Source organism: Pyrus communis, chromosome 9 (assembly GCF_963583255.1).
Source record: "Pyrus communis chromosome 9, drPyrComm1.1, whole genome shotgun sequence".
In the NCBI taxonomy this organism is placed as follows: Eukaryota; Viridiplantae; Streptophyta; class Magnoliopsida; order Rosales; family Rosaceae; genus Pyrus; species Pyrus communis.
Window position 1 is genome coordinate 3613765 of NC_084811.1, and position 12210 is coordinate 3625974.

Sequence of the window (12210 nt, forward strand, 5' to 3'; positions counted from 1 at the left end):
TAATACGGACATTATTCTCAAAAATAATTCTCTCTAAGTATATCGATTTCAAAAATAATTCTCTCTAAGTATATCGATTGTACATACTTGTTATGTAAGTTAAAAATAAAATAAAAAAATGTCTTTTTAATTAACTGTTTACCCCAATATGCAAGATCATGTAGAAATATAGGGTTATGCATTGGCATACTTGCAGGAAGACTATTATATCCAACTTGTAATGTTAAAAATGAAAAAGAAAAAAAAAATTATACGAGTTTTTAAGTCCGAAAGGTTACAAAGAGGGTTGAAAAACCACAACTTTTTTATGGCTCAAATGATTGTGAAGGTCTATGCTCAGTCCGAAATTGTCTTTTTGAGTCCTAAAGCTTACAGCAATTTTCCTCAAACTCAAAACCCTAACCGATGAAATTACAAGTAATCTTCCTTCCACCTCACAAGCCCTAACAAAATCTAAAAGCATGTATGCCATGACGAGTCCGGATCTCACCTCGGAGCTTCTGCGGTTGGGCTGGATTCATCCTATGACTGGATCCTGATTCGGATCCTGATCCGAGGAAGCTCTTCTTGGCCTTGAATCCTGATCTGAGGAGGCTCTTAGCCTCAGATCTGGCTTTGGATCGGTGTTTCATGGGTTTGCCAATGGGTGACAGAGAGAGAGATAGAGAGGGTTTCATGGCTTTGCTGCGGAGAGAGGAGTTTTTTCTTTGTTGGGGATTGTAAGAGCAGCTCCAGCAGGAGCTCCTACTCGAGGGACGGGCTCCAGAATAGGGCTGGATTGCCCGAGGAAGGAAGCCCATCGTTGGCTGGCGAGGGAGCTCGAGTAGCCCTGAGCGTCAGGTCCGTCAATTCGTGCCGACCCGAGCGCCCGAAGGCAGTTTGACGTGGGCTAACGTCAGGACGACCTCTCCACACTTTCTCCCCTACAAACTCATCTTCGCCGCTTCCTCCTCCCGCAACCACCGTCTACTGCTACTACTGCAACTTCAAATTTTGGGTTTTCAACCAACCCCTCTTCCATATCGGCAAGGCCCATTGCCGGATTCTCAGGGCTTGGTTCTCCGTCGGTGTCGGATTCGGTTTAACTTTGCTCTTCTCCGTCTCCCTCTTCCTCATATGGGAGCTCGGCAGAGCTCTCAATCTCTTCCATGGAAGCTTCTTTGTCCATGGTGATTTTAGCCGCTGTCCACGAACTGGGTCATGCTCTTGCCGCCACAAGTCTCTCCTTTTTTCTGTTTCTTTCTTTGTATTATTTTATAAATAAATAAAATATTATTATTTTATTACCTATTGTCAGGGCTATTCAAGTGAAATGGTGGAGATGCAAAAGACAGTTACTGTTCATTAAAGGTTATTACTGTTCACTGAGTGGATTGAATAGTGAATAGCCTGGAGGAAGACTACCACGCTGGAGTTTCTAAGGGGTTAAGTAGCGGCCATATTCTTCCCTTCTGTACTATCTTTTCCATGTGATTTGACCATGCTGCCCTTCGTATCAATAACCTATTTATACAAAATTATTTTGTAATATCCTACAAGATAATGTTAGAGAAATCTAAATTTTAATCTAAATTTGCAAACCAAATGATATTTAATCAATAGAAAATAAACACGTTATTAAATTTCAACTTAATAATCCAATTATTAACATCCACATCATTTGGTTAGAAATTTGATCTTCTTAAAATCATCCTATACTAAAACCTCGTTGTCAGTACGACTACTAGTAGGCATTTTAGTGAGCCTACTTACTAACTCGACCTTAGATTTTTGGGGTCTTAAAAAAAATTAATGAGTTTCAACTTTCAACTTTGAACTCTTTATGCGCAAATCGTCGATGAATGCGAGGGGTCCGATAAGATTGAGAACCTGCAGACACAAATCATCGATAGTTGTAGGTTTTTCACCTCCATTTGATGGATTGCCAAACCTCAATCTGATTTTCCCTCACTGCCAAGAACCAGTGTTTTTGGTTTTGCACATAGCCTCGTCTATCGAATTTGATAGAAGTGCTATGGCTTCAAGCGGCTGTTCATTTTATTTTGCGTATCCATACTTCTAGTAAGGCAAATTGTCGCTCTTGTTTGTGTTTACGCGGAATTAGAAGGAACGACGACTTCTGCTTATGTGTTTGTTTTTGTGTTCTTTCATTACTTATTATAATCCTGGATTTATTGATCTTTGTTTGGTGTTTATTTTTTCCAACAATCTCAAGGAAACATTTCCAGCAATCCAAATGGTCATCCATGCAAGCAAATCTTTTACTTTTTAACAGCTTAAATGTTTAACCATCAATTTTGTACTAAAATAGCAATCCAAAGGCCAAAAAACAAAATAAAAAAACAAAAAAAAAATTCAACGATCGAAATTTGGTTGGTTGTGTGTATTGAAATTTGGTTGGTGGTGTATTGAAGTTTGGTTGATGTTGTTTGTATATTGAAGTTTGGTTGGTGCGTGTATTGAAGTTTGGTTGATGCGTGTATTGAAGTTTAGCTGGTCGGTTTGTATATATTGAAGTTTGGTTGGTGTGTGTATTGAAATTCGGTTGGTTGGTTTGTCCATTGAAATTTGGTTGGTGTATATTTTAAAGTTTACTGTGTATTTTGAACTTTGGTTGGTGTGTAAATGTGTGGTTAGTTTAACTAAAGTTCAAGAATCATTTGCTCTAACTGGCTCCGTCTAGTATAAGTGTGGTTTCACGAGCATTATTTCACAAACCAACCTCTTCCTCACACCCTTTTTTTTTTATTATTCTCTCCCCCAAAAACCCTAACCACTGCACACACCCACAGATCCTGGCTAAAACCATGACCAGCGCAACAGATCCTAGCTAAACATAAGACCAACTGAACCGTTTTTTTTCCTTCGCATTCCTTACAGTGTTTACCCCAGCTCAACGACATTGTGCGCCCGTTCTCGCTTAGTACGTGTTTGCAACGACCATCAAATACGAAACAATCATCGTGCATACGATCCTCATTTGGATCTCTAGCCTTATTTTCTGATGGCGAAGTGTCTCCTCTCCGTTGCTGGGTCGATCTTCATGTAATTTCAATACATTTAAAGAACGAGTCGCTCACCCAAAGTACCAAGAAGAGATGGAATTTCAGCTTGGAAAATCCGTACACGTCTCTTGGTATAAAGGGTGGAGACCGATCTCGCAATCGATAGGAGACCCTCTTTTCGCCATCTGGAAATGGGGCAGGAGAGGAATCATTTGCAGAGCCTGCTGGGACCAATGTTGTTGTCCAGCACTAATCAATCTGAATGGCAAGCAGCAGCTTCCTCATTATCCACTTTGATGTCCTTTGCACCTGAATAAACCTAAGTGGAGTTTGAAAAGGTCATTGCTTATATATATATATATATATATATATATATATATATATCAGCTTTGATGGATTCTCTGTCTGTTTAGTCCACCAAGATCACGTTAATGAATGCACTTGAGCTCATTCTCTATGGCAGCACCTGAAAAATCTTCCATATCGTTTTTCACATGATGCACTTTCAGAAAATGATATCCGGATAAGTTGTTCACGCATTTGTCTTGAAATATTCAGCAGTAATTATATAATTCTTGTTGTGCTTTGGGTTCAGAAGTTGTTTATTTAATAAGAAACAGAATCCATTCTGACAAGTTAGATGGTTTCATGTGTTTTGTATTTTATTATTCACCGATATCGTATTTTCATCCTTTGGTTTTTTTGAGTCAGATACCTAAACTCAGATATTGTTAGAACTTACCAATGGGATTCACCAAGGGTTATCCGTTAAGCCACAAAACCACTCATCTAATTCATTCCTAGTATTATGTCTTAGTTATTGATGCTAAACTAACCAGATCAGTGAATCTGAATTAAACAACACTAGCGTAACCTTGATATGCATTTTTGATATCTTTCTTTGTTGTAGATGTTTGCTCCCTAATATGTTGGACAATTATGCATATTTTGGATCTTGCTATAAAATGTCAGTAACTTTTGCTGACCTTGCCTGAAAACTGTATGTGCTCTATTTAAGATCTCCTTTCAGTTTTTTTGGTTTCTTGTTGTCGATCTTCTTTAATTTCGTAATCTTACCAACTTTTATAAACATTTAGTGTATAGGAACATTTCGCAAAAGGCACAACTTGCATTATGGTTGTTTTGCGAGATGCCATAATAATGGGACAAATTCAAGGATAACAGGTTACCGTGGTCGTGGTGGCATCTTTGGATAGCCGTTAAACTTCATGAGATCAGTGCTCAACGTCAAGACGTAATGACATGACTGATTCGGCTTATATCATGGATAGGGTATCACATGATGTGGAACTTAGCGGTTGAATGATATTTGACCAAATTATTGAGAACGTCAAGTATTATATTACACATAACTACTCTCATCAATGATTTTCGTTACGGATTGGCTCCATAGAGGCTAAGTTATGCAATTTTAAACTTTCAATTTTCCTCTATTTTCTCTTTAGTTTTATTCATATTTTTTTTTTCTGTAGCAATTATATATACATATATTTCACGCAAAGACCCAAGACATACTATTTGGAGCATTATGTTTTCATGGATCAAGTTGTTGGTGTAAAACCCTTGTCCAAGTGACCCATTTTCTACGAAAGAAACGGGAGGGAATGTGCATACGGGATGGGGAGCGGTCATGGATTTGGAATCAGACATCTCGATGATTTATATGGTAAAGTCATACATATTGATAGGGAGACTTTGAACGTCACAAGTCAAATATAATAGTCTCCCTGCAAGTATGCCAATACATGACCTCAGTTTCTTTTATATTGGGCCCATTAACTGAGGGTTCAAAGTCTCTCTATCAACATGTATGGCTTTACCATATAGATCACCGATATGTCTGATTCCAAATCCATGGCCGCTCACCTTCCATCCAGTTTCTTTCATAGAAAATGGGCCATTACAGAGAGGGTGTTTACACGCGACAACATCATGTGATACCCTATCCACGATATAAGCCGAATCAATTATGTCATTACATCTTGACATCTTTGTTTGTGGTTAAGCACTGATCTCATGAAGTTTAACGGATGTCCCAAGGATGGTAACCTGTTATCCTTGAATCTGTCCCCATTATTATGGGGTCTCGCAAAACAATCATAAGGCAAGTTGTGACTTCTGCGAAATGTTTTTGGAGCCCCAAGGCAACATGTCAAGATCAAGTTCAGAAACAGAAATATTGACCTCTACTTTCAACTTTTCAGAATCCAACTGCAAATGCAGTATGTGCAAGAACTTATGTTCAAAAGAGATTAAGATTATGGACCTTACCCTGTCTCCAAGACAGCTGAGGTGAGGGCTCAGCGTCTGAAGAATCTTAGTCTCCATTTGTTGTGGTTCCTGCAGTACATTATAGGCTGATGCCATTTCACACCTGATTCCTCCAGTACATTACAGGAGGACGCCATGTCTGAGGAAAGAAAGAAAAAAAAAATATTTTGAAACATGAACCTTTGTCGTTAGACTCAGGCTCTGATACCATGAAAGATAGAATGTATTTGTAGAACTCAACTCAAAAATGAGTGAGCCGGATTTCATTAATATTTATAGGAGAACACAACTAATCAATACAGGAGTAGGATTTACAATTCAATTATAAATATGCTAGGATTCTGTGGAACTAGAACCAGACTTCATATCTGATGAGAAGTCCTGCAATATGGACTTCCTAGCTGCAGTTTCAGTAACGGAATGGAACTGTGGTTTATCACCTGCAACAGAACCAACATAGGAAGTGCGCGGGGAATAAGTTTTATGGATGATGTTCCACTTATTTAACACTGACTTATTATGCAACAAAGCAAGACAATTAATTCTCTTGGAATCGTTTCTCAGAGAAACTAAGAGCAAAACATGACCTAAAACCCCTGAAATATTTATATAAGCACTTACGTGAGAACAGACCAGAAGTCCACCCAAAACACGAACGGTGTAGTATGGTGGATCTAACGGGTGCAATGCTTTGATCAAATGCATGGGATAAGCATTACATATGTTGCGTTTGGATTGGCACTTTAGGAAGCAAATATTTGAATGATTTCCCAGTCTTTATCAAAGTAGTAGTGTTTATATGAATGCAATCCACATGTTAAATACAGTGTCCGGAACATGAACTTCAAATCCTCTTCTCAGTTCATGAAGAAGAGTAACAAAAATTTCTCTTCATGTTTTTTTCTTTTATTAGATGCATACAATTTACATAAGACTCCTATCCAATAAGAAGAGCAGATTTCAGATGACATATGGCTCTAAAGGGTATATAACTATATATTAGTGTCAATACCTGAGTCTGGGCATCGTCACCGGTAACAATTTTACTTCCAAAGAGCATGTATAAGAACCGTAGGTGATGGAGACTGGCATAAACAAATTGTAGTCAACAAAAACACACACAAAGTGAATATACTAAACAGTATATCAAACCATTGAAGACCAATGCCACATGTGTGAATAGTTTGTAAAGGGTTTAGAAACTTACAGCAAACGCTCCACAAGTCGTGAACATACACCTGCGTTGAATTTTTTTCATTCTAACCATCCGAGAGATCAGATAGGACCCAGCAAGCATCTGTCAAGATTTCTTCATCATTCAAGTAAAAGAGATGTTTTAGAATTGGCAAGGCAGGCTTCACCTGTAAGATTATGTGCTGATAAGCAAGCAGAAAGGGTACTTATACCAGTTATGATAAGGCTTTGACACAAATTATTCTACGAAGGGATACCAGATGACATTTTAGTTTAACACATGCTACTGCTGTATCTATAAAGTTTTGAACAAGAAAAAAGTCCAGTGCACCTTGTCCAAGAACAAGATCCCTGCAATTCAGCAACGTTGCGTAGAGCCCACATTGCCTGTTCAAAACAAGAAAGCAAGGATCGTCACCCAGTAAAGTCAAACAAGTAGAAAGATCTGACAGTAAAAGGAAGAGAAATTATGAATTATAGAGTCAGTAAAACTTCAAACCTAAAAAAAACATATACCAAAATAACGAGCAGGATAATATATGAAACTTAAAGATATTGAAAAGATTTCCCGATATGCATGCCTCAGAATTATTTAGAAAGTCCAGAGACTTTTTCCACAGCGCACTCAAGTCAATGAAATTTCTGAACCTTGCTATTAACTTATATATTGATATTAGAAAATTAATGATATTCATGACTCAAAAAAATTCACAAAGTGCAAAGCCGTTTTGAGCAAAGCTCTCAATCTCAGGTCAATGAAAAGTATGAAAGGTAAGGAGAAGGAACCTGCACTCTGACATCATCACTGCCAGAGCTAAGAAGTTGCACAAACATGGGACCGCACCATGCTCAATAACGACTCGTTTAAGCTCCGATGTTTCAGATGCAATTGGTCAAAGACCATGCTGCCTCAAACTGCATATAACAAGGTGTTTGATTACTCCATTATAAAAAATAAACTTCAACAAGAAACAAATTTTCCGTACCTGCAGTTGGGGCAAATCATGTCTTCCAAGAAACTCAACAAACCAAGGGACAGCACCAGCTTTTATAACCTCATCAGTAGGAGGGCTGTGCTCCACAGAAATGAAAAACAAAGTCAACAACCTCACACGGATATTTCACCTAAATAGGAAGGAAAATTAACTCGAAGCATTCAAGCTGCTCGCATACCAATTGATGAAAGCTTCCTAAACTGAGTAGTGCCTCCAATTGCAGTGCAGGAACATTAGGCCAAACTCCTTGCATCACTGACGGGATACTTTCCAACGGTTAAACAACCACAACATCAATTAAGGACCAATTCTTTTAATATAAGATCAGATAGCAAGAAGAGGAAACATAAAGAGTCAATGTATCTCATTCAATAACTCTCCTTTTCTAGGACATAAACAAAGAAACCAATTACAGAACTCATTCCAAATAAAGAAGGACATCATTCGATGCCTTCAATGTAAAAACTTTATTTTTAACATAAGAGTATGAACTACTAACTTGTTGCTTCCAGTTATCTTCTCAACAAACAAATTCATTCAAATGAATTCCAAACACTATTACATTTTCGAGCCATGACTTGAATCTTCAAAAACCAAAAGCTTAAGATATTATGTATCATTCAGCACTTCCCAAACTAGTTGTGCTACTCTTTAAGAGCATTGAGAGCACAATGCTCAAGAGTTCAAAAGAGAAAAAACAGTTAAAACTTCTCCAATGAAATCTGAAACATGCGTGCAACAATTAAACACCTTTACAAATCATACAATCTGAAATGTTTTACATGTATTTGACCTTTCCGGCTGTGATATTTGAAATGTACAACGAGCTTCGTTCTTGATGCTTTTTTTTTTTTTTTTTTTTTTTTTTTTTTTTTTTTGTGATTTTGCATGAGAAGTTGATTGAGGCAATGGTGGCCTTGTTTGTCAATAACATTCTGGAAAATATAAAGGGGTTACTTTGTTGCTATATATAGCGAAGAAAAATCAAGACATTACATGAAAAATATAAATTTACATAAGACTCCTATCCGGCAAGAGCAGATTTCAAATGACATTATGCTCTAAAGGGTATAGAACTATATTAGAATTTCTTCTCATATCTATTCAGAAAAGAAAGAGATTCCTAACAAACAATGAATTGCTTCGCTTAAAAGAAAAAGATTGTAGAATTTTCATCTCACCAGATGGGATAGTTTGTGAAAGCATGCATCTCTCATAGTTGTTATGTTTTAATACATCAAGCAATTCTTCAACACCTTTAACATAGGAGTATCCCTTCCCAGTTCATATTTTCAGGCCTGCAAAGTTAAATGAAATACTTTCCTGTAAGATTCAGATTCCAGAAGAAAGAGCGCATTGATAAAAGCAAATTGTATGAGAATGTAATCATGTGAAAGTAGAGACTTCAGTTCTTTAGTCTCTCCAATCAATACAACTGACAATATTTTGGAAGTCATTCAGAAGCAATTTGAAATGAAGCTTTCAAACGTAATGAAGGAGATAATAAGAAATTAACAATTCCTGTGGTAACTTATGATTTTGGAATCAGTACAACATATCTACATTTTGCAAGAAAATGTAATTCATATTAAAAACTCTGTCATACGTAGCAGTTGTGACCATTCAACAAGATATATACCATGTTGCAATCTTGACCTTGCATGAAATGCTTAATATGGTGTTCCACTCTCACCACCTGCAATTTACAATAGTTATCGTTTTCCTACTCTTTTCGAATTTGAAACAAATGATTGATTAATTCTAACAGCAGACTCTGGTTTCAAGTTGTACCGTTCCCCGAAAATGTGGATTAAACACAGGATACTGTTTCACATTCACCACGTACTTGAGAGTCATGAAAATATTGATATATTGAGATTTCAATGGCTAACAGTTTATGCTGTGAAAGGTTTTCACAGACTAGAACCCCACAGTTCGTAAACCATTGTTCTTCACTATCAGTGCCAAACTTCATACAGCAAGAAAAATAACCGTTCACACAAGATTATAAGCAGAAAAAACGAAGCAAAATGAAAAGTCATTCTCAAGTCAGATGAAGTACATTCTAACAGCTAAGAATTAAGTAAAAACTAACAAGTGATGCAGTATTTGACATACAAAAATGACCACTGACATGGCTCGGAAGCAGTAAGAAACAACCTTCCAAATCCACAGGCAAACCAATGAAACGCTGATCCGAGGCCAAATTCGAGGCCAAGAGCCTCCGCGGATCCAGGCATAAGAAGAATCCAGCCCAACCGCGGATGCTACGAGGTGAGAGCCGGACTTGTCATGGCATGCATGCTTTTAGATTTTGTTTTAGGGTTAGGGTTTGTGAGGTGGAAGGAACAACAAAATTCCTTTCGTTGGGGAGTATCAGTATGGCATGCATATGCGGGGCTTTGTTATCCTCCTAACCAATTAATCCAGAAGGCATTGAATGTAATTGAACTTGACGCCTTTGATGATTTGAAAGAAAATGATCGTCTAGTTAAGTGCGTGCGTTATCAATTCAGATGGTTGCCCTATATGTATGTACTACTAATATGTGCATTAATTTCCTCAAACAAATGTACAGATGAGAAGAAACAAGTAAAGGCTGTTCAAGACTCTCCCCGTCCACACTGTCTTTGCAAAACAAGAAGAAGAAAAGGCTGCTAATCCTTATTGTGAATGTTGCTGTGGTGCCGCGGGTTCCCATTATAGTGTAAATTGTGACGAGAGTATTGGATCCACCACCAATCTCTCCACTGCATCTGCTGTCAAGATATGATTCCATCAATCTCTCCACAGTGTTTATGTAAATAATCAAGAGTTATTAGTTACCTTTTATGTTGCTTAAAGTCAACTATAAGCTTGTATATATCTTGTATCAATATGTTATGAAGATTAAGTTTTCCAACACTGAAATACACGGCCTCCTCTTACAAAACCCTAAACCCTACTATTCTCTATATGGTATCATCCTTTTTTCCGAGCTAACGCCGCCCACCGTTCGATCCTCTCCACGCACCACCCTACTCTCCGCTGCCTCTTCTGCTTTCTCTCCCTCTTCACCTATGGCCGCATCTACTGCTTCCCTTCCCACCTCCTTCAACATCTCCCACACCATTAATACTCCCATGGACCGAAATAATTATCTAAGTTGGCGTTCTCAATTTTCTGACATCCTTGAAATTCATGGTCTGGAAGATGTCGTGACCCTCAATACCAAACCTCCCAAGAAACTTGATGATGGAGCTCTTAATCCGAATTATTCTCGCGACAAACTTGTTCTCAGTTGGATCAAGTCTACTTGCTCACCCTCTATCCGTTCTATCCTGCTTCCTTGCACGTATGCCTTCGATGCTTGGTCTCTCCTGGAAAAACGGTTGTCTCCTGTCTCCAAAACTCACATCCGTACCCTTCGTGAACAACTCCGCACCCTTAAAAAGGACTCCGAGAAATCCATGTCTGACTATTTGCTGCATGCCAAAAGCCTAGCCGATTCCCTCACTGCTGCTGGTTCTATTATCTCTGACGACGATCTCATCGAAAGTCTCTTGGACGGCCTCGGTCCTGAATACAAAGAGTTCACCACCGCCGTTCATCTTCGATCTCCTCTCACTTATGATGACTGCTACGACCTGCTTCTTCAAGAAGAACATCTCATCCACAAGATGTCCACACTCTCTTTATCCAGTACCGCTGCTTTCACTGCTTCTCGTCGTCCTGCTGGCTCGTCTCCGTCGGCTCCCAATGGCCACCGCTCCTCGTTTTCCAATCCCTCGTTTGGGCAAGGCAGTGGTCGTGGTCGCCCTTGGCGCTATTCCAAATCCCACCATCCACCACACTGGCATTCCCCTCGACCTACTCCACGTTCCTCGACCGACACTCGCCCACCTCTTCTTCCCACACCGTCCCTACCACCTAAGCCACCAACCTTTGAATATGATGTATGTACTACTAATATGTGCATTAATTTCCTCAAACAAATGTACAGATGAGAAGAAACAAGTAAAGGCTGTTCAAGACTCTCCCCGTCCACACTGTCTTTGCAAAACAAGAAGAAGAAAAGGCTGCTAATCCTTATTGTGAATGTTGCTGTGGTGCCGCGGGTTCCCATTATAGTGTAAATTGCCCGTATTTGAGGTGGCTCCCGTGGAACGTAGATACTGTTGGCAAGGGCTTTGTTATAATGTGTACGCTTTGTTCTGCCATTGGGGACGACTGCAGGCATCAACGAAAGCGTGCTGCTCCACTTATATGTGCTTGTTGTGGAGTGAAAGGCCACCACTTGAATGGTGCGTGCTCGGAGAAGAATGGAATGGAATATGGACGTAAGATTACTCTTGGGCGCAGACCAGACCCTAGTCTTCGGGGACTGTGGATCGGTAATTAATTTCCTATGCAATTTCTTTGAGTAGCTTCAGCACTAGCCACTACGTATTTCTCTGTTCATATGTCATGTGAGTCTGTCTTTGAATAAGCTCAGACGTGTTCTGTCGTCACCTGTGGCTGGCAGATGGATAGATGCTAATTTGTTATCGTTATATCATCAGCGTGTGTTTAATTTGTGTTTGGTTTGTGCTTAATTGTACTTACTGGTCTTGGAATAGCTTGCAATTGCCTTTTTTTTAAGAAATCAATTAGCAACAGGGATAATCTCTTGGGTGAAAAGATGATGACAATCTTTGCACGATGCCTGCTTATGTTCAAAACTGATATGCTAAACGATGAGCTTT